A 24,498-nucleotide genomic window follows, 5' to 3' on the forward strand; every position below is an offset into this window, starting at 1 on the left:
AGTGGTATGATAGAGTCGGCCTTGTCAAAGCATTCCGCGGCGCCCGACAGAACTCGCTTCCCGGACTTCTAATTTCAACAAGTGACTTGTTTTTGTTCCCAGTCTATTCATCAAGACGCAAACAGCTGGACCGGCCCTGTCCACTCAAAAACAATCGCCGATCGGGACCCCTGGAATTTCGTCAAAGGTCACAAACAGCATAGGTGGAACATCGCCGTTTTCCCACATTAGAATCCGAGAGGAATGCTGGTGGGCCGACAGAAGACGAAGCGCTGATGGATGAGTCAGAAATCGCGGGAAAAGTTTTAAGGAGCTTTCGACCATTTTTCTAATTCAACACAAAAAGGCGAATACGTAATCACTTGCTTTGAGTTGCGTACTAGGTTTTTGTTATGTAACAACGCAGTTTTTTTACTCATCTGATGTTGAGTGCTTGCAAAACTTTCCTGAATTTTTAGCTGCTGACCTAATATGTTTGCTATAAAAATCATACCACAAATGAAAGTTTTATGGCCGGACTTTTGATTTCTAAATTAGACAATAAGGCATTCGGTTCCTGATTGTATTGACATGTCTTTTGGGTATAGAACGGAAAGACGACGATTAAAAGTCACGCGGAATGTTTTTTTTTTGTTAACTGTCAGACAGAGAAATCATTCTTCCTGTAATTAAAACATTATGGATCAGTTTTAAACAAAAATAAAAAATGACACGAGGCTAAACTCCAAATGCGGTAAACACGAAAGAGGATGTTATTAGCGGAAGAGACAAAAATGCATAATTTTTTATTTCATTTTTTATTTATTTATTCTAAGTTTACTTTTCTTGTTTTCTTGTTTATTGTTGCTTCCTAGAGAAACAAACTTTTTCACATTTTTTATGTCGAAACTCCTCTTCGTCCTCAAAAAATTGTTGTTCGGGCTGCATTTAGTCAAGGATGGATAGTAGGACTTTTATTATGTGACAGTAATCAGGTGATTAACCGGCTTATTCAATATAATCCCCTTCAACGGAACCTACTGATTAGCAGATTCTATAGAACAACTTCACGATGATGAAGTAGATTATTTTCAACAAGATGGAGCTACAGCGCATTGTGAACGATGGAGTTAGACGACAACAAAATTGGCAACATTTTCAGTACATATTTACTATCGTTTAATTTTATATATTTAATAAAATTAATCAATCTTGTATCAATTTCCCTGGTAACTTCATACTAAATCTGACAAGGATAACTCGATTATAAGTTATGTTAATCATTTTCATTCACTTGCAGCTTGTAGTTCTAGTTAGCTTTACATTTTTTGCTTAACGAATTTTCTTTTTGGCGGTATCATTTGAAGTTTTGCATTATTGACATAAGGTTCTAATGTAAAAATTCAGCTTATCGTTATGTAACATTGCTTCATAAATAATATCCGTACTAAGTCACTGGAAACCGGATGTTTCCATTTCACTCTCTGACTTTGTCAGGTACATCGTAGATATTAAAACTCTTGAACGCAGGTTTTTAACTCAGTCCAGTCTAGGTAATGGATCAATAGTCAAATTCGCATCTAGGGAAGAGTTTTAGACATTCTAAGTTTTCAAACTCATATTTTCCTAAATCATCTCATATTCCTAAAAAAAAAACTATTCTTTCGGTTTTAGGTTAAGCTTTTCCTACATTCGAAGCTTCTACAGACAGGAAGCACACATAAAACTTTCATATTCTGATGAAAAGTAAAATTTATAGCAAATTTTTAAATTTAAACTAAGCAGCCAGGGATTATAACAATTCTGTGTGTTCCAAACATATTCAGGTCATGTTGTATTACATTCAAGTTTAAAGTTCTTGACACAGTTGTCTCTCACTACTACTTCTTATTGCAATCGCAAATTTACAAAAAAGACTTTTATTCTGTCTGCATTTGATGAAAATTACCCAAAAAAAAAACTGGGACTTTTGTTTTTGCAATTTTCTGAAGCATTTATCCTTTCAGTATTTACGAAGATAAAACTGATTTTGGCAAATGATATACCCTCTACCCTTCATTTTCTTGGTATTCACGCATTAGGTGCGTGCAGTGTTGCCAAGTTTACTTTTAATTTAAAATACGTTTTTTTCGTAATGTACACCATAAAGAATTTTTTAATTATTTTTTTGGTACTCCCAAAACCCCCGTACATAACGTACTGAAGAGTTAATCCGCCATTTTCCAAACACCCGGTATAATTACCGGGTGTTTGGAATTTTTGCATTTTTTGCATTTTTGAAACAGGATATTAATCCTATTTCAGAAATACATTAAAGTCCTTGGAATTTAATAAAAAATCTTTAAGATTTCGAAAAGGAAGAACGTGTTTTACAAATTTTGTAATTCGTATAGTTAATATTTCGATCTAAAAGTATTAGCTCAATTTTTTTGAACTTCTGTAAACGGGTCAAAGATGAGCACTTATTTCTCGTCAGAAATATAACACGATTTAAAAAAAAAGTACACTGGAAAATATCACTTGCGAAGAGCATCATGTCAAAATTTTTAAATACTGTGGGCTTGATTTTGCCTTTTTTTGGAAATATATAAATTAGCCTGTTTTAAAAATACGTACCTACATGAATACTCCAGGAATTTTGTTATCATTTTCCTAGAATTGTTCTAAAGCTCATCATTCTGAAAATCGTTAGAAAAACGAAAATCTTAACGATTTCGAAAAGGAAGAACGTTTTTTACAAATTTTCTAATTCATGCAGGAAATATTTCAATCTAAAAATATTAGATAAACATTTTTTGAACCTTCTGTAAACGGATGAAAGATGAACACTTATTTCTCATCAGAAGTATAACATGAATTAACAAAAAGTACGTTAAAAAATATCACGTATTGAAAGTATCAAGTCAAAATTTTTAAATACTGTGGACTTGATTTGGATTTTTTTGAAATATACACCGGGTGTCTGGAAAATGACGGATTAACTCTTTTTTTTAATTTCAAACAATCTTGAGATTCTAGATATTCCTGCTTGAAAAGAATTTGAAAGTGCTTTGGAGCCTCTGGTGTCTTTTCTGATAATAATGTAATTAAATTTCTTATAGGATATGTTATTTGCTAAAAGTAGTCTTGTCAGACTTCGATAAATTAAACTTCAGTATCGTTGCAGAAAAGTTGCCTAAAATGCAAAAAACAATGCAATATAGCTTTTTTTTATTAAAGTGCTATAAAAACACTGATGACAAAGGTAATCTTATTTTTGCCTAATTTTTAATTTCTGAGTATAAGCTAAGGAAGTACCTATTGTATCGAGTCCATCGGACGACTGGCTGATTTTCATGTTTTGTCGATGTTTCATAACCCCTAGAGTACGAAAAAATGGGTCTTCGGTTTCCCGGTTTCTGTCGGTCTGTCTGTCTGCCGTCTGTGCGATTTTTTATTTGACAAACAATTTCCGAAACTAAATAACGAACATCGTGTAGATGGTAAAACGCTAACCAAAATATGGGAAGTAATCCCCACCAACAATAGAATAACGTCATCTCCAAAATTTACATTAGTAAATATTATTCAAATTTTATAAAATAAGATACTTCTGCATTTGTGGTTTATGAATTCGTGTTGAGTTTTTACCGGAGACAAGCTAAGGAAGTCTAGTAATCTAGTCCTTCGGACGAAGTGCCACGTTTATGATTTCTCGATGTTTCCGTCTGTCTGTCTGTCTGGTGTCTGTATCCATTTTTATTAGACAAGTAATCTCCGAAACTGCTGGACCGATTGTTGTCAAATTTTGTATGTATATTAAGAATATCATGTAGATGGTTAAATACTACCCAAAATTTGGATAATTGTCCCCACCAACAATTTGATGACGTCATTTCATTGAATTGTATTTTAAAATAATTTTAATGTTATACAAAAATATACTCCTATACTTGTAGTATACGAATCCGCTTTCAGTTTTTTCGCTAAACGTTCAAATATTCCTAAAAATAATTCCAAGGTTCAATACGCGTATATTACAGCAGCCCCCGTAGCGTAGCGGCAAGTTGCTAACTCGGAGACGGTCAGCGAATCCGTGCGACATTGCGGTGGTGGTTCGGTACCGAACTTGGCCGTTTACTTTTTTTCTTGCATTGGTATAACACTGCGACTACTTTTCTTTTGTACTGTGCCTAGCATTATCCGTGTTGATAACTTCATTACCAATTTCTTATTAATCAAATTAAGAACGAATCATTTCCTCGAAAATGTGAACAACTGCTCTTTATAATAATAATAATAATAAAATAAGAATTAAGTATAATATTCAGATCATTTTGTTCGACTGTGGTTTAATTCAAATGAAACTAATTTCTACGTGACATTCTTTCGATGTATTAAGATAAATAAACACTCGAGAATGCTGGATGTGTTTCACTGTACTTTAGGAGCGAGGGAAGTTCTGTCGAAACAACTTTCGACCAATTTTTTCTGAAGAAATTCAAAATTATGTAGCAGCATTTTACAAATTAACTTTAAAATTGCAAAGTCGAATGCTCTGAAATTTTGCAAACGTTTTGATGTTATAGGAAGCATGATAAATCGTTTATCAAAAATTTGTCCGTTCACGTCATCTTCCAATTTTGCCGAATAAATGTTCTTGAAATTTACGAGTGTTTTAGGGAAAAACACAGTCTGGTTTATTAATTTATCAATCTCTCCTCTGTGTTGAGCAGAGAAAATCAGTAATTTCCATCTGGATGTCTAAGGTGAAAACACGACATGGATTCATATATACAAGGACAGAAGTATCTTATTATTTTTTTTTTTTAATTAAAAAAAAGTTACTGTTGTAAATTATAGAAATGAGGTCATTGGAAGTGGGCATGATTGCCCAAATTTTGATTAGCACTTTACCATCTACAATCGGTCCTGTAGTTTTGGAGACCACGTGTTTAATAAAGCGACATAGACGCCAGACAGACATACAGACAGAAACTAGAGACTACTTTTTTTACTTTAGGGTTCATGAAACGTTGAGAATGCATGAAAGTGGACAATCGTCCTATGGACTTGATTACTATAGTGAAAATGTCAGTAAGTGACAATGAAGCTTGATTTACATTGATTTTTGAAATCGAGTGTTTGATGTCCAAGAATTTTTGAAGGGAACTCTACAGTTGCAACCTACTCCTTTCGTTTGACAGATAAAAACAAGAATGTGGTTAACATGGCTTGAATGGTTTGGAATCCTTCATTGTTTCCTATGAACATGGAATTTGTTTTTCCAACCATAACAGCACTTTCGTCAAAAAGGGGTTATCTAAAGTACCAATTTTTTTATACAGCCATTTCACTAATGAAAAGATCTATCAAAATCCGAAAAAAGTTGGGATTCCCATTTAAAAAAATCGTTGATGATGTTGTAACGAGGCAAATTTTTGTGAGCCGGAAACCGGGACACGTATCGAAAGAGTTGCCTGGTCCTATGGCTGTTTTCCAAAGTCCCTATTTTTTGAGAAAAGAATAACCCCAAGATCAAAAACCTACCACCTTTAGTATATTACCGTCTCCGTGTGACTTCCCGTTCCGTTATCGCCGCCCCCAGGACCATTATAATTTTATTTTTAAGATTAACCGTAACATTATTTTAGCTGTATGGCAGGGAGAGGGAGCTGGCGCCCGAGCACCGCCGCTCCCGACTAATAGCGCCATTCCCGGTGGCGTGAAGGTGACCTCATCAACCTAGATCGGCCAGACGTGTTTCTTTTCGGCGGCACTAGTCGACCCAGGGCTTGGTACTGAGGCACGCCACCCCACACGATATCGGCGAAACTCCGGACCGTCACCGACACCGCCGATTCACTTGAGTTTTGTTGCAACGTCACTGTACAAAACGTCTGGATGAAAATTTTTTTTTTCTAAAACTGTCAAAAAATGTTGACATTTACAGACCTCCTGTCATGATGCAAACTGATTGTTTTTTGTTTACAGAACGCAAAAAATTTTTACATTCTTGAACGTAGAAGTGTTTTGTATTCAACAAGACTAATAGTTTATTTATTTGGAACAATATTTAAACAGAAGTTTTGAATTATTTGAGGTAATCACATCTGAGGAGACCAACCGGTTTAGGAAAACTCTGCTCCTTCATCAAGACTCCTTTCTTTTGAAGAATTTGGGTAGTTTAAGGGAAGGGTTATTTTTTATTTAAAACAATCTTACACTGTCGAAGCTTAAGATTTGGAATAAAGCCACAAATTCTGCCGTTCCAGACAACAACGTGAGGCAAATCGTCTTTTTCATTTTCTGACATCGTTTCGATTTTTACTTATTTACCAACATCGCCCCACTTCTACTTTTAAAATACAACTGACAACACCGTAGTATTAAATCTGAAGTTTGACATGGTGGGGAAACACGAATAGGTTATAACCAATTTAAACTTAATTGCCGATTTTGACGTTTCAAAACGTTTTACAGAGATGTAGTAAACTCAAATTCTACAGACGTTAATGTAATTGACTTTGTTTGTTTGTGCTTGCATTTTTCGTGATGACAATGAAAATTCATCTACCGGAGTAACATACCATGTCTTCTTGTACCATAGGTGGGACCTAATCTTTGGCTTTATCTTTTTCTTAATATATGTACACAGTAGGTATTATTTGAACAACACAATATTAAAAAAAAACATGTTTAAACTTCTCGTAGAGACATAAGGATTTTGCAGTTGAGCTCCGCCTTCTTGGTTCACGACGAATAAAAAAAATCATACAATTGAGATAGGGTGGGTGGGCGGGGTTACATTTTGCCTTTTTTTTCTTAATATATGTAGACTTATTTCGACAACAAGAAAAAAGTGATCCCCCACTTTTTTCCTACAACCCCTTTAAATACGGCAAAAGTTGAACATCAAAGTTACTATCAACGGCAACTTGGCAAACGTTCTAGGAGATATTTCAAATAATTTTCAGGAGAATATAAAAGTATAATGATAATAGACATCCTTTTCTGTTATTATGAGACATTTTTGTAGCACAAAACATCAACTCGATGGAATTCATTTTCGTATCGTAAAAGCTCCTTGAGATTAGAGTCATTTTGAAATTTCAAATTTCGCGCGAATGCTACAATTTAGTGACTTTTCTATCACTCAATCTCTCACCGTACGTAGTATAGTTCCACATCGATTACATGGTGGATGATATTTGATGCAAAAATTAATCCGTCACAAATGTCAAAAAATTAGGTTTACTTTTCTACTAAAAATGGACTATTTATGTCAAAAAATGTTGTTTTCAAAAGTAAAATTGACCTGTTCGAGGATTTTTCATAAAAACGTCAATTTACTGAATTGTTAGGAAATTTTGTGCGGAACTTTATAAACACTACCTATACAGTATAATAAATTCTGCGCTGAAAAAAATTAAAGGAAGATTATTTCGTATTTTCAGTTTTTATTCAATCGATCGCCGTAATCTACACAAATTTTTCACTTTCAAAGACAATTCGAATATTAAATACAACAATTAGGAGAATGTCTTTTTAGTGCCATTTATGATTCCTATCTTCAGTGATTTTCTAAAAGGTGAGGGCCAACTGACATGTGGCTCGATAATTGATGGCTTCAGCGAAAACACTTCAGAAGTAACTGTATAAAATTGTATTAACAGGAAATTAAAAGTATTTAACTTTCTAACAATACACATAAAAAGAGTAATTCTGTTTTATTTCCTAACACTAAAGATAAAATCGTTGCAAATCTACTGAATGTAAATGGCACTTTAAGATATTTTACAGCTACAAGATAAAGAACATCAACTAAAGATGGTTTTATCATCTATCACACTAATAGTGTGTTTATAGTATTATCAAGAAAACCGGACGTTAAATGACTGTGGAAACAAGAACGAATGTTGAAAATTATTTCCAGTTATTTCAATTAACTATCATCACTGAGAGCGAATAAAATTTGAAGAACCAGTAGGAAGTCTACTGAGATCAGATTAGTTGAGGTACCTCAATTTCAAAAGACAAGAATCGTGACACTTGATTGACAATTATAATGTTTAGACCATATATTGCTGAATCATTCAAAGACGTATGTTTTTTCGTCATTGTCATATCTCACACCGGATTCAGTCGACCCTTGTATGATCCGTTCACGATCGTTTCGACGCAGGGTTGGCCATGAAAATCTAGTAAGTTTGTTGGTAGTCGGTACAGAATAACCAAAATCCCCTCAATTTTTGACATTCTTAAAGGTTTTTGGGGGTTATCATCCATAACCTGTCGGACATTTTTAACAGCCTGGGAGTTCGTTCTGTTAATGTGCGACTTCCTGATTTCCTCTTAACACGAAATAATTTTATCACATAACTGAGTGTCCTCAAAAAATTAGCCTCATCTTTTTATCGCAATTTTTTGTTCAGTAGCACGACATTGCTACAAAATTCGTCGTCTACTTACTCCGCTTTTTGAAACACGAAGCTTAAAGCAAACATGTGCGCTAAGACTGGAGCTTTCACACAGCAAACCAGAACCTCCACAGAAGTCCCCGTATATCTGTCCCATCGCAACCTTGTCACCAGAATTAATTTCGTGTAAGTCGTATCAAAATAAAAAAGTATACTCTTTCAGATGCGTCTAAAATTATTTTCTAGCCGGTTTCGATGTTGTCTAACACAGTTCGGCTTTTACTTTTGATGTCCGCATCACACACACACAAATAAAAATCGAACGGCAATGTAGTCGCGGTCAACCTTTGATACAAACCCATCCACATTAAACAAAAATTTACATACCGAACGTGAGAAATCCGTATTTCGTTTGCGTAATTCTTAATAGATTGTTCCAACTCCCGCTTTTTCATTATACGCGGACGCGTTATTTTCACATTTTTCTTCCGAATTTCAACAACGTTTTCCTTTTAAGTTGTCTGCCTGTTTTATAATCGCTAGTTATTTATGCACGTTTGATTTTTTCTATCAGATATATTAGTTCTAATTAATTTGATTTTTTTTCAGAGACGGTGAGGCGAGTGGGATTATGAAGAGGAACTTGTTTCAGCGATGGAACAGAGCGAAACGGTTCCGTGTGTCGAAAACATGGATTACTATCAGATAGGTGCCGATATTTATGGTTGTGAAAGTGTAACATGTACATTTTTAGGTGTTTTAAACTAGTTTCCCGCTCGCTGGTAGCTACGAACGGTGATTTAAAAATCATTTCTCTGCATAAATCTGAATACTTACAAGAGCGGTACCGGAATGTACATCATTTATACAAATAACTTAAACGGAAAAAAAACAACAGCTAATACACACTTTTAAGCACTGTATCTTTTTCTAGTGTATGGCTGCAGCCGCTCTAGTATTAGGACCTATGGGTCACGAATAACGTCAATTATAATGCATAGATAATTTGTTTTCGAAAAATTAAAATTGCTTAGAACAATTTTGCTACACTAGTCTTCGCTAATGTCCTAATAGTGTCAATGAAAAAATTACTCATTTTGTTGACTTGTTTTCCTTAATAAAAATAATTACGTAAAGTGAAGTGAAAATATACCTGAATTTATTCTCGATTCGACGCTTAAAAGGAAGCTTTACATCGCGTACAAATCTCACATATTGCCACTTAAAAATGTGATTAAGCATATCGTAAAAATTTTAATAAGCGTAAACATTAAATCAACAGGTTATCTGATTTATGGGTAACACTTTAAAAAATAGGTATAGCAGATATTAATATTTATAAATACAGTTATAATAACGGTAAACATTATTGAATATCAATTACCAACATCCTTGTTAATGGAAAAGCGTCATCATTTAAGTTTAGCTGTTTTTCAGAAAAATACCAGTCAATATGTACAAGTGTTTGTTAAAATTTTTATGTGTCAGTGATTATTAATTGACGAACATAAGTGTTAATTGTAGACCTGGAAGCTACATATTAAAGATGACCTTTTCGGTTTACGTGTATGTAAATAATAAATATTATGTTGCGTCGACTTGGAAAAACTTCTTTATTTGGTTTTTGTTGTCTCTTGAGTTATGTTGTTAATTAAAATTATCGTCAAAGAAAATTATTACGAAAAAATTGTAGTGAATTTATGTAATGAATTTATTACATCTGGTTATTGCCTAGGGGAACTACAATCAATATTCAATAAACGGGAAGCAAGCACACTTTCTTAAGCGTCAGGTGAATTGCGATTCCAATAGACTCTTAGGAAGTCCGGCCCTGAATCGCAAAGCAAAAAAGTGTAAAACTAAGTGATACTGATAACACAATTAACGGAAATTTTGTTGGAAAAAAAAGAAGTTAATTTAATTTAATTACCAAAACATATCGAAGAGTTGATAAGAGCGATAAGCCTCAAGAGCAAGCTTTTTTTCGCCACTCTCGAAGAAGCAGGGGCGTATTAAGGAAATTTCAACATGTCAACAAACGAGATTATGGGGAAACTAGAGAAAATGGACTACAGAAATATTAGAATAGAGCAAAATTCAGATCGCGTGAAGGGACAAATAGAGGAAATTATGAGAGAAAACGGGAAGATAATGGAAGAAAACACAAGGCTTCAAGACAACGTAACCTGCAAAAATGCTCGGAAGAGAGATAAGAGAGAAAAACATAGTATTGCACGGAATACAAGAAGAGACAAACGAGAATGGAATACAAATTAAAATAAATTGGAAGATGTTTTGTGAAAAACAGAAGACTTCTCTGACCCTTGTTCCGCTTTAAATGTATATTATCACCGTCTTAATAGCATTTATATTGGACTTTTCTAGAACTATTCGATTCTTGTTAAGAAATTTGAATATTATGGATTTCCGAATACACTAATTAATCTCTTCAAGTCCTATTTATTGAATACCGTGGTTTCACGTCAAATAGCGATCTAGAGTTCCACAGGGATCAGTTTTGGGACCTCTTCTTTTTGTTCTTTATATCAATGACATTTCCAATGAACTCTCCACTGCATACTAGAATAGATATCCTTTCGAATACTCCCAGTTAATAGTTGTAATACCACTGTTTTTTATTTACCTAGAGCTAAATCTAATATGCTTACATCATCACCCTTGTATCATATCCTTCAAAACTAGTGCGACATTGAAGACGATTCGGACATTTTTTTCTGTAGTTTGCAGGACTTCAAATTTAAATTTGGTTAAAAGAAAAATCCCATTTTCTTATGTATGTATTTTCTTTTTTTGTTTTTTTTTCCTATTTGTAGTAATTTCCATTTATTGCTAGTTTTTTGTTTATTCGTTTGTTTTTACATATTAATTTATGCTCCTTGCAATTTTCACTCTGTGGGGCATTGTATTAAGACCAGTCGCTACGTTTTCTGAGTGGAATTTTCGGTCTATATTCAGAATGTAATATCTCCGTTATTAACAGACCTATAGTTTTGAACGCAACGGCAATTTTGTTAAAAACCGTTTGTGATCATATTTTTGTTTTAATTTTAGTGACATTTTTGCATATGTATTGTTACGAAATACACCCTTACACCGCCTCGGCACGACGCCTATGCCCGTCGAGAACTCTCTGGTACTACGCCGATGATGATTCATCCTCAATACGACTGAGCGACGGAGTGCTAAAGAAACGCCTGGAAACGGAAGTCGCGAATTAATTCCGGAAAAGTTTGGAAGCAGTGACGTAGCGTTTCGAAAAGGACCGCGTGCTGTTGAAATAGAGTCCACCTTTGGGGAACGGATTAGTTAGCTAGTTGGGTCCAGACAAGCTACGCCGGAGTTATTTTGTATATAATCGCTGTACTAGTTATTATTCTTGTAAATTCGAGTAAGAAATAAATTATTGAGTTTTACCCACGCCAATTTTATTCCCCCGCTCAACGTAACAGTATTTTTAAAAATCAATATCTCAAACAAATAAAGGTAAAAATAGACCTATTACGATTTCTAAAGTTTTGCAAGCAATAACTGAAATATTGATTTTTTAAAATACGTAATGCAAAAATTTCAACAAAATTTAAAAAATATACTCCCATGATAATAAATTGTTTTAAAAAAACTACCCTCGCGGTTATGAAGTGGAAGTTATGCACAGATTACATTTAAAATTTCATAACCATACGTGTGTTAATAATGGAGATATTACACTCTGAAAATATATTGACAACACCATAAGAACCAAACGTAGCGACTCCTCTTAATATTAATAATAATAAAATAGAAGAACAGATGAATATAAAAGAAAAAACTACTGAAACAAGAAAAGCAGGAGAAAAAAGAGTAAAAATGCAGCAAGAATTAAGAAGCTGTAACAAGAAAACGGAAATCTTTCAAGTGACAAAAAATCTAAAGGAAACAAGAATATACAGCTTGTTTCACAAAAAACGGGATAAGATGAGCAAATCAGGTTCTCATAGATCAATGAAAAGTAATGGGAGTATGACGTTTATGTCACTGTCATTTTTCACGTTTTTTTGTAAAACCAGCTATACATTAATGAAAACTATAGCAAAAATATAAAGGAGAAGCGTAAGGAATTGGTGAAATAGATGAAAGAAGAGAAACAAAAGGGATATGATGCAAAGATGACGCACAATAACTTGAATATAAATGGGTAAGAATATAGCCTGAGACAAATGAAGGAAATTGAGGTTATTGATAAATAGGATAAAAGGAGAGAAGTAAGAAGAAAAAGAAAAGTTAAAGATAGGCAGAGGCATACCCTACCTACATACCTATTATTGTAATATAGGGTAAAAAATGTAGCAGAGGTGGTAAAAGCAAATGAAAAGGAAAATTCGAAAGCAATCTTAAATGGTAAAAGATATATTTAAAAAAAATGAACAAGTAAGATATGCTTAACTCCCTTGACATATACCTAGTAAAACTTTACAACTCCATTATGACAACAGTGCACAGTAATAATCCTTGCCGTTCCGGTCCACAAAGCTTACAACAGGTAGTTTGACTTATAATGATATGGGTGGTTTGGCTTAAGCTGCTTAAGTCATAAGCGTTTTACTAAGTATATGTCAAGTGAGTTTAGTATAAAAAGAATAAGAATAAAAGAAAATAAGAAAAAAACAATGAAAACGCCAAAATAATTTAGAATAAGATCTGAAGGGATGGGATGATGGTAACAGGAAAGAGAAGGAACAGCAAAACGGGAAGAAAACGAAAATCCTTCTTTGGAATGTCGCCGGTCTGAAGAATAAAAAAGTTGACTTTTGGGAGTATGCAGCGAATTTTGATTCGTAGTAGTTTTAGTAGAAACATGGGTAGAAGTAAAAAGGTGAGAAAAAATGGAAAAGAAAATGGCAACAAAATTTAATTGTATATATCAGGGGACACCAAGAGAAAAGAAGAACGGAAAGACTAAAGGGGGAATAATAATGGCGCTAAAGCAAGAAAGGAAAGAATTAAAGACGAACTGCAATGAAGAAGAAAGATTAATGATATGAACCATCATAAGAAAAGCAACCAAATGGTACATTGGAACAGTATATAATAAGACATGACAACAATGAAGGAAAAAATGAAAGAGAATATAGAAATAAATGATGACGACTATGTAATTCTAGGCGGACATTTCAATGCAAGAATAGGAGAAAAGGGAGGAAGAAGAATAGACAATACAAAAAAAGAACATCTAAAGATAAAAATGAAAGTAAAGAGGGAAATCAACTCCTGGAATTAGTCAAAGAGAGAGCATGGGAGATCCTTTATGGAAATAAAAGTGCCGATGATGAAAGCGGATTAACGTATGTTGGACCGAGAAGACAATCAGCAATAGAAGAAATTTCGCTGTTCAAAGTAGGAGTACAGATAGACTCCGAACGTAGGCACTGGACGTTAAAATAGAAGAATATGACAGAAAAGAAGAAAAGGGAGAGAAAAACGAGGAAAATATGTGAGAATAATATGACATAAGAGGGCTAGTGGAGTATACGAAGAGAAGTTAACAACTTTGAAATTCCAAAACCAAATATGCTGAAATCTTTCAAACGTTTTAAGTTTATGGGAAGTATGAACATGATAAATCGTTAAATCAAAATTTGTCCATTTGCTTACAATTTTTCCGAATTCTTGTTTGTTCCTCAAATTTATAACTGTTTTTAGGAAAAAAGAAACTGAATGTGGTTAATTAATTTCTTTTAACCCCTGATGCTTGTAATTTTTTAAATAATCTAAATTTGTCAGATTATATTATCCAATTGCATAAACTTCGACCAGTTTTAATTTATAAAGTCTACCAGACAAGATTTCGCAAAATCGAATTTTGTAATTTTCAAAACAAGCGGAATTGGTTGGAATGTACTTACTTCACGAGCGAGAGAACTTCTGTCGCAATATCTAATCCAATCTAATCTTCCAGTCAAACATATTTCTACGTGACATTCTTCCGATGTATAAACATAAACAGTCGAAGTTAAGCATGTTATTATTACTGAGAGGCCATTTTTTGCAGTTGATTATCTGCTTTAAATATATTTTACAGAGGCGGCTTGTTCTATGACGCAGGTGAGGCAAAGCCTCAGCAATGAATTTGCGCTGTATTATTATTTTTATTCTAATATTTTAAAAATAGATGTGAAAAATTATTGTTACTCTCGTCTTAGAAGATGGATATTCGCTGCCCCCATAATTAAACAGTGCCTTTCAACATACCACATAGAGACGGACTTTCTTACACAAAATTGATATCGTTTTTGATTAGCAACTTTTTGAGTTTTCAACTTTCGCATTTTTACTTTTTCGTTTTTTCGTTTGTCGATTTTTAATTTTTCCTTTCTCCAATATTTTGATTTGCAGTCTTTTGGCTTTCCAATTTAATTTTTTGATTTTTTTGTTTTTCGTTACTTCACCTTTGAGATTTGCAATTTCTAGATTCCACAATTTTTCTATTTTAAAATTTTTCTAATCTTCAATTTCTCGTGTTACAATTTTTTTGATAACTCAAATTTAAAATTTTCGAATTTTCAGTTTTTCGATTTTCAATTTTTCGTTTCCGCAATTTTTTGAGCTTCCAGTTTAAATTCTTTAATTTAATTGTTTTTCAATACTTCTTTAGATTGGTTTTTTCTATTATTATTTTTAGATTTCTCAATTTTTCAATATTTAATTTTTTTGTTTTTCAGTTGTTAGATTTCCAATTTTTTGATTTTTTATTTTGGATATTTCCATACATCGAAAATACAAGAGCAACATAAAAAAACCTGCTTTACAGTTTTTCAAAGTTTCAGTTTGAATAAATATGTTCTTTTTGTGAAAAATTTAAAAATGCAAAAATGAAAACTTGATTATTTAAAAGCTAAAATGTGAAAACGTTAAAAATTGAAAACTAGAAAAACTGCAAATCAGAAAACTGAAACCATGTAAATTTCAATTATCGTTTAATTCAAATAAAGAAAAATTAGAACATCTACAAATTGAAAACTCGAAAAATCGAAGGAACGCAAAGTTGAAAAACCGGAAACCTAAAAAATCGAAACATCCAAGAAACGAAAAATTGCAGATCGAAAAACTGAAGGAACGAAAATATGCAACATCAAAAATCTAAAAATTCGAAAAATTGAAAACTAGAAGAGTTAAAGTGAAAAATTGTAAAATCGAAAAACTGTAGAATTGAATAATTCTAAATCGAAAAAGTTAAAAATCTAAGTAACTAAAAAATCGAAATTGAAAAATTCAGGAGTTGATAAACAGAAACTTTGAAAAACTTACAACAAATTCGAAAAATTGCAAATGGAAAAATTGTGAAATCTAACGATAATCGGAAAATCGAGAAATTGAAAAATTGAAAAACTAAAGAAATTTTAAAAACTCAAAAATAGGTGCTACTAAAAAATTCTCAGTCAACGCAATATAAATAAACGTGATGAAAGCAATTAAAAATTAATTACTTAAGAAAAATTTAGATACAAAAATTGAAAATCCAAGAACTGTAAATATTTCAGTTTTTATAAATTTGTTCTTTTTGAACTAAATTAAAAATTAGAATTTAGGAAAATGAAACAGTAAACAATTGGGAGCTTTAAAATTTTAAAAACCAAGTTCAAAATTGAAACCTCGATTAAATGAAATAAGGAAAAAGTAAAATAATTACAAATTGAAAAATTCAGAAGTACAAAATTGAAATATCGAAAAATTTCAAAATCAAAAAATAAAAAATGTAAAGTCGAAAAATGGAAGAAACAAAAATTCACAAATGGAAAATTTGAAAATCAAAATATATATTAAAAATCAAGAAACTGGAAAATCCAAAAACTGAATAAACGATCTAGAAATTTACAAATCCAGCTAACTGTAAAAAGTTAAAAAAAATTAAATATAAAAACTGAAAAATGACAAAATCGTAAAACTAAAAAATTCAAACTTCGAAAATCAAAATTTTAATTAACTAGTGGGTGGAAACAACCGAACGTTGAAATATATTATATGCATCCCATAATTGCAAAATCCATATTTCCTTGCAAAAATGTACCATTTTAATCATGGTTTAAGTTTCTTGTTGTGAAAAGAAACTTAAACCATGTTAACGTATGTTAAGAAAAAAAGGCACAATATAAGCCCCGCCCACCCACCCTATCTCGATTCTGATGATGTTTTTATTCGTCGTGAGCTGAGGGGCGGAGCTTAATTGTAAAATCCTTATTTTTTCACGAGAAATTACCATGTGAAATATGTTCTTGAGTAATTGTGTTATACAAAAAAACCTAAATGTATTAATTAAAAAAGTATTTCCAAAACAGTTTATCATAATTCTTTAAAATTTGGTACACAAGTAAAAGTATTCGAACTCTATCATCTGAAATATTATTCAAACTTCCATTAAGATTTATTTTATTTTTAATAGCACGAGTGGTCAAATTTAGTATTTTTTAAAAAAGTATTTTTTTTTCCTACATTCAACGCCAGATTTAGATGCGGGAATAAAGAGAGAGAAAATAAATTTTGGATGAATAAGGTAGAGAGAGTATGCAGAAAGTGTGGAAAAGAACTAGAAACAATAGAACATAATATGATGTACCAGTGTGATGAACTAAAAGAAAGAGAAGGAAAAAGAGAAGAAATACTGGGAGAAGATAAACGGGGAATAGAGTGGATGATAGAAGTGTAACAGGTGAGGAAAAGGATAATTTAGGTGTAATTATTAGGTACTGTATAGTTGGAAATTAAATTAAATCAATTAAACATACTTATTATTAAAAAACATTTAATATTTATAATATTTTCAATATAATGAGGGCTTATCTCATTTAAAACCAAAGGGGTACAAATAAAATATAAATGTATAGGTTGTCAAAACACATTTATTTGTTCGCAAAATCTTTTTTTTATTTTCAAATAAGTGGGATTTGTTGAACTTTACTTAAGGGGCGAAGAAAGTCGTGTCAAAACAACCTTCGACCAATTTTTACTCTAGCTATATATTATATGCAATCAGAAACACAATATTCAACCGAACATGCAATGATAAAAATGGTTCAAGAAAAATACGTGCATGTGTTGTTAAATGTTGAAAAGTTTTACTTGAAACTACAATACCATTTACAAATGACAATTACTGACAAACGATTATCAGGAAACTTTGTCCTCTACAACACTGTTTATTCTGTTATTACTGCATTATTTCTGCATTTAGTTACCTTGTTTCAACAATAAAAAACAAGCAACTGTGTCTCGATTCATCAATGTTTGTTTCAAACAATGCAGTCGCTTTAATTCAAAGCTTTTTATTGAGTCATATCACGTCACATTGTAACTCATATCAACAGATCATAATAAAAGTGGTAACATCAGCACGAAATCAACATTTTTGCATTACTTAAAAACTCCACTTCTTTTATAAAAACCCTCCTGAAAATCGTGGTTAACTTTTTATGACAACAAAAAATATTAACAGCAAAATAAACTTATTTATAACATCAAAGTAAAATATTTATTCATGAAACAAAGATTTAAAATTCATACTGGCCGCCAGTGTGTGTTCTCCACCGTGTTGATACGTGACAAACCATCATGAAACTAAATTAAGTAAAAAATGTTATATTAAAGTGTCTGAAATCTGTTAATAAACTTAAAAGTGATTTATATTTTGTAACGGTGAAGTGGACGTCGCGTGTTTTACTGTTACTTTATTTATTCAAAAATAATTATCTCTTCTTAATGTGTCCTCTGGGTGCATGCCACTAAGTGAAATAAAACATGATCTATTACTGCGAGTGTATCAATAAAATCAACATGCTGTAATATTAATTAACGTTTTTTAGCATAATTTTAAAAAATGACATCTGTATAAATAAGTAATAAATAATGAAATATTTATAGCTGCAGTTTCTCTTCCTTGTGGCAAAGGCCAGCAGTTCGTAGGTAGGTAGGTTAAAAGTGTGTATACAAACGTCAAGAATTACGATACAAATGATTTATACCACGGTTCCAGTGTTCAAAAGAACAAAACAAAAGTCACAAGACAGACTAATTCAATTAAGAATATGAAACTGATTTAATACCGTGATAGTGAACTCTAACCCAAAAATAAATGCTTATGCAATTTAGTATAATTTTCACCGCGTGATCAGATTTTAAGTTCTAAAAATGATTCAAGTAAAATCTATAACCTTAATAAATTTATGCATTATGAGAGTAGTTATAAAACAGTCAATGTGAGACTATTTTATGCGTTCCGTTCACTCCATTAAGAAAACCATTACTAAGACATATTTAATTAAATATTGCACTGATATTCGTAAGGTGTGTTGCATTTTAATATTAGCAGTTTACACAAGTGCGGAAACGATTTTTTATGCACTCGGAAATTGTAAAAGAAAGCACTAGCTGATAACAACATGAGTGATTTAATCCACTTTGTATTTTCTTCACGTGCTGTGCGTTTTTCCCTTGACTGCTATATTTAATGGGAAAAAGAAACGAGTTTAATTTGTAAATTTTGCTAATGTGTTATTCAAACTGCCAAAGATGTTATTCTTTAAAAGAAAATTGGTCTACAGTTATTTAGACAGAACTTCCCCAACCCCTGAAGCACACTCAGTTAAAGTCCGAAAAAAGCGATTTTTTTTAAATATTCTACCCCATTATCCTTCACTCAAGATAAATCGAATACCACACAAAGCAGATCTGAATTGCGAACGCCAAGAGAATAATAATAATAATAATGATGATCGTATAAAACCTAATGAAAAACGTCACATAGCTTAAAATTAAAACAACGATTTTTAATGAAAATTGTTTACATAACAGTTCATAAGAATATTTATTTCGTTGATACAAATATTTCAAATGTGCGTTCAGCTAACGACTACAGGAATGAACTGAAAATATGAGTTTATAAAGTGTAGGCAGGTAATTACTGACAACGTTTGAATTAAAGCTAATGTTTTTTCCACAAATTCTTGGAATAAAAATCAAGTAAAATTGAAGAAAAATATTTGGAATGAATAACGATCATTTGCGCTCAAATCCTTAATTTAATTTTATTGAATACTTAAACTATTTAGTGTTAACAGCAATTTTGTTCATAAATCTGGTGACACTAGCGTTGTATTGACCATAAAGTGAACTAATTGTAGTGAATAAGAAATATTCATACTTTAATTACCCATAATCCGCCACTGTTTATGATTTGAACTCATTACGTTACGAAAACACATACAAGGTTATGCTTGCATTTCTAACGAGTTTTCCCATTTGAAAATGTTCCGAACAAGAGATATTTAAAAAAAAAGTGGTATGATAATATTTCTGACTGTTGGTGGAAAATATCTTCTGTGGTAAAGACTGGACTTAATTATAACATAGAGTATAAAGGGATCGTAATATTGAAATCTGAAAAAACATGCAAATGGAATTATTAAATACCAGCTAAATACTTAACTAAAGAATACAGGATCATTATAAATGTAACAAAAGAAAGGATATAATTGATATCTTTTTTTGATTGCATAAAGTCAAGGAGCTCTTAAATAGTAATTTAAGCAGTACTAAAAATTTCATTCATTCAACGAAGTAGAAATATAAGCTGTAGATAGGCTAATGTTGAAAATACGTATTTAAATTCCAGTTTTTCATAAATACGTTAATTGAGAAATAGTTCCGAAATCTGTTCCCTATATCTTTCTCCCATAACGATATTATGAGAGAAGGGCCCATATACTCGTTTACGAGACCCTAATAATCATGCATCAACTTTCGAGGAGTGTAGAGGTGTCTCAATAAAAAGATGCGGGTCCTCAAATGACCAGTTTTGTGTGGTTTTGTGAGTTCACATCACCAGACAAATAAAACCACGATTCGTCACTGGAGAAAGTAAAATGTGATAAACAGAGCGTGGACATCGCGGAGTAATTCATAGGAATGCATTGAGTTGCAAACCTCAAGGCCGGGCGTTTACGTTGACAATTAATGTTCTTTGCAGATTTTTCTCAAATATAGCTTGAATGATGTTTAGCAGTAGGTACTCGTGATCGCTGCGAAATGTGGGCCTTAAGTCGTTTCTTGGACTTCAATTTGGGGATATTTCACAAGAAATTCATTCTTGCAGACTTGATACCGAGTAAGTCCACTTAAGATTGTTCAGCGTTCCATTACGTTAATAGGCCGTTACAGTAAACGTATCTTGCTCCAGGGAATAAACCATTTGATCGTTGCTAAGGCACAAGAGTGTATCGGGTTGGTTTTTACTGTAATAAAATGAACAGCGATGGCCTTGAGAAAGACTATTGTTCTGTGTTGTGGTATTAATAACAAAGACGCTATCTAACACAAAACACCGTATTTACTTTATGAAGAATGATTCTAATGGATGAACAATAATAAATGAACGAACCAAAACCAAACAACGTAATAGGGAGGATAATGTCAAATGTCAAACTCGACCAAAAAATTAATTTCTAGATGGAGTTTAACCGTTTCTTGGCAACAGACACAAATTACTTCCTTTTAGGAATTTGAAGCGTTAACAAAAGCAGACTCCAGTGCTCTAATGTGAACGCATCCAATTTCAAAAGGTGAACGAATATCATATTGCCATTAAAATCAGAAAAGAGCTAGCCACTTGACGACATACTATTTCTCTCTACAAGAATATTTGTGATCCAAATCTACTTACTAAGATAATATGACACTGACGTAGTTGAAAAACACACTCGAGAACCTTAGTAAAATTATACACAGGAATCTTATTGTGATGGACAATGCAAGCTATACTATTCAGCGTAAAAATAATACCGCAGGATATTCGCATGCTCAATTTTTATTTTAAATTAATTTATACTTTGAAAAATCGTACTTTATATGTCAATAATTAACCCTCTTTTAACGTTTAATCAAAATTTTTACCTTTACACTTGTCGTTCAAAAAATATTGCGATTACCTAAGAAGTGAACAATTTTTGTCCAATTTCCTCAACGAAAAAAAAACAACTTAAATCAGAACAATTTTTAATTCTATAATTTTTAATTTAAAAAAACGGTTGTTTTTTCGAAATTTTTGGACTCACGAATTGCGCACGTTACACATAGGTATATCTAATTAGGCTACGTGCTGTATTGACATAATCTTTATACAATAGGAGGTCTTAGCCAGGTAAGCGGATTATTGCGCCCATTGTGTAGTCATAAAAATTACCACAGGTTCAGCAGCAATTCAGCCGCACTATATCTTTATCACAACTATACCACCATTGTTATAGTTACTAAAGACATAAAGGCGAAATCCGAAAGGACTGATTAATTAATTAAGGCACAATGGAGCAAAACGGTCCAAATATTATTTTGGGTGAGTAGGTGTAATTATGATAATGATTATAATAAATTTTGTCAAGATAAGACTGATTTCGCCAAATGATATACCCTCCATCCTTTATTTTCTTAGAGACAGCAGAAATGAATTCTGCAGTACAAAATTAATCTGAAAACTGAATTTCAGGCAAATGGGACGACTTTTATTTTTTCACGTATAAAATCTCGCGATTTTGATTACTCAGACTAACTTTTTTATTCGATAATGGGGATTTCTGAAATTTGTTGTGCCTACTAATTTGAACCTCCTGAATATGGATCCGTGTCCAGTACTTGCCAAGAGTAAACTGATATTGCCAAATGGCATACCTTGGAAAAAAATAAAGGGTGGGTGGGCGGGGCCAGTACTTGCCAAGATTCGACTGATTTTGGCAAACGATATACCCTCTAACCTTTATTTTCTTAGAGAGCAGGTCCCTTGCCAAAATCAGTTTTATCTTAGAAAGTACTAGCCCCGCCCACCCGCCCTGTGTTTTCTTAGAATGTATGTCATCTGCAAAATCGGTCTTATCTTAGCAAGTACTTGCCCCGCCCACCTACCCTCATTTTCTTATGGTATATGTGATTTGTCAAAATCAGTCTTACTTTAACAAGTACTAGCCTTCTAGGAAAATAAAGGGCGGGACGGGCCTAGACTTGCCAACATAAGACTGATATTGCCAAATAAAATATCCTTAAGAAAATAAAGAACGGGTGGGTGGGGTTAGTACTTGCCAAAATAAGACTGGTTTTGGCAAATGGCATACCTTCGAAAAAAACAAAGGGCGGATGGGGGGCCAGTACTTGCCATAATAAGAGTGATTTTGGCAAATGATATACCCTCTACCCTTTATTTTCTTAGAGAGTAGGTCACTTGCCAAAATCGGTCTTATCTTAGCAAGTACTCGCCCCAAAATCAGTCTTATTTTAACAAGTATTAGTATTAGCCTTCTAGGAAATTAACGGGCGGATGGGCAGGCCTAGTATATGCCAAGATAAGACTGGTTTTGGCAGATGACATACTTTCCAAGAAAATAAAGGGTGGGTGGGCGGGGCAAGTACTTGCCAAGATTAAGCTGATGTTGCCAAATGGCATACCTTCGAAAAAAATAACGGGCGGGTGGGCGGGGCCAGTACTTGCTAAGATAAGTCTGATTTTGCCAAATGATATACCCTCCACCCTTCATTTTCTTAGAGACAGCAGAAATGAATTCTGCAGTGCAAAATTAATCTGAAAACTGAATTACAGGCAAATCGGACGATTTTTATTTTTTCACGAATATTTCCCCTGATATTTCCGTGTAAAATCCCACGGTTATGATTCGTCGTCTGACGTTCTTATTCGAAAACAGAGATTCTTGAATCTTACTGTACTCACTAATCTGGACCTGATAACGAATTCGTCTTAAGAATTGAGCTCCGAACTTCCTGATTTTTTTTTTCAAATAATGCTACCTATAGAAAAATGATGTCGTCCACTTTAACGAACTGTCAAACCTCAACGCTTAACTTATCCGGTCAAAACTCACATGTTCCCACTAGTAAACTCCAACGAATCGAGTGGTATAAACGGGAGGTCGATCAAGATAACCGTTTTGAAATGATGACGCCCTAAACTAGAAAAATATTTTCTTAGAGGGTATGGTATTTGCTAAAATCAGTTGTATTATAGAAAGTACTAGCCTCGCCCACCCACCCTGTGTTTTCTTAGATTGTATGTCATCTGCCGAAATCGGTCTTATCTTAGCAAGTACTTTCCCCGCCCACCCACCCTCTATTTTCTTATGCTATATGTTAGTTGCCAAAATCCGTTGTATCTTAGAAAGTACTAGCCCCGCCCACCCGCCCCGTGTTTTCTTAGAATGTATGTCATCTGCAAAATCGGTCTTATCTTAACAAGTACTTGCCCCGCCCACCCACTCTCTATTTTCTTATGGTATATGTTATTTGCCAAAATCAGTCTTATTTTAACAAGTACTAGCCTTCTAGGAAAATAAAGGACGGGTGGGCGGTTCTAGTGCTTGCCAAAAGAAGACTGATTTTGGCAAATGACCTACTCTGTAAGAAAATAAAGGGCGCGTGGGAGGGGCTAGTACTTGTCAAAATTAAACTGATATTGCCAAAGGGCATACCTTCGAAAAAAATAAAGGGCGGGTGGGGGGGGGGCAGTACTTGCCAATACAAGACTGATTTGCCCAAATGATATACCCTCTACCCTTTATTTTCTTAGAGGGTATGTCATTTGGCAAAATCAGTCTTACTTTAGCAAGTACTAGCCCCGCCCACCCGCCGCCAATTTTCTCAGAGGGTATGTTATTTGCCAGAATAAGTCATATTTCAGCAAGTACTAGCCCCGCGATGATTAGACAAATTTTGGTCAACGTTTTACCAACATAGGTTTCGCATTCTAGGAGTCATGAAATGGACTCAATTACAGCTTAAGGTCGGAAAGTCAAAATATCAAGACTTCTTTACAGCTACAAAGCAAAAAGGTAGAAGTCGTTAATGAAAATATTACTTTGTTGGGACATTTCTCGGAATTGTCAAGTTTGCGCCATATAATTTGTAGGCCAAAATCTCTATACTGAAAACGGGTTTCAAACTGCGATGGAAATTTCACAGGACTTGTATTGTGCAAAAATTTTTGTTTTGAAAAAGTGAAAGTAGTCATGGAAAAATACCTATACCATTCTTTTTGATTTGGCAAATGCCGCCATTTTGTAGAAAAATTAGTCATTTT

The 24,498-nt window shown here is 33.1% G+C and overlaps 1 protein-coding gene across 3 annotated transcripts in view; it reads right to left on the reverse strand.

Moving 5' to 3' along the window:
• The window catches only part of LOC135130455 (protein vestigial), a 135,059-nt gene that overhangs the window by 89,338 nt on the left and 21,223 nt on the right, over positions 1-24,498 (reverse strand). The gene's annotated exons all lie outside the window — the stretch shown is intronic.

The sequence above is a fragment of the Zophobas morio genome, unplaced genomic scaffold, assembly GCF_036711695.1.
Source record: "Zophobas morio isolate AGI-343-1 ecotype UQ-CSIRO unplaced genomic scaffold, CSIRO_AGI_Zmor_V1 ptg000017l, whole genome shotgun sequence".
Taxonomy (NCBI): Eukaryota; Metazoa; Arthropoda; class Insecta; order Coleoptera; family Tenebrionidae; genus Zophobas; species Zophobas morio.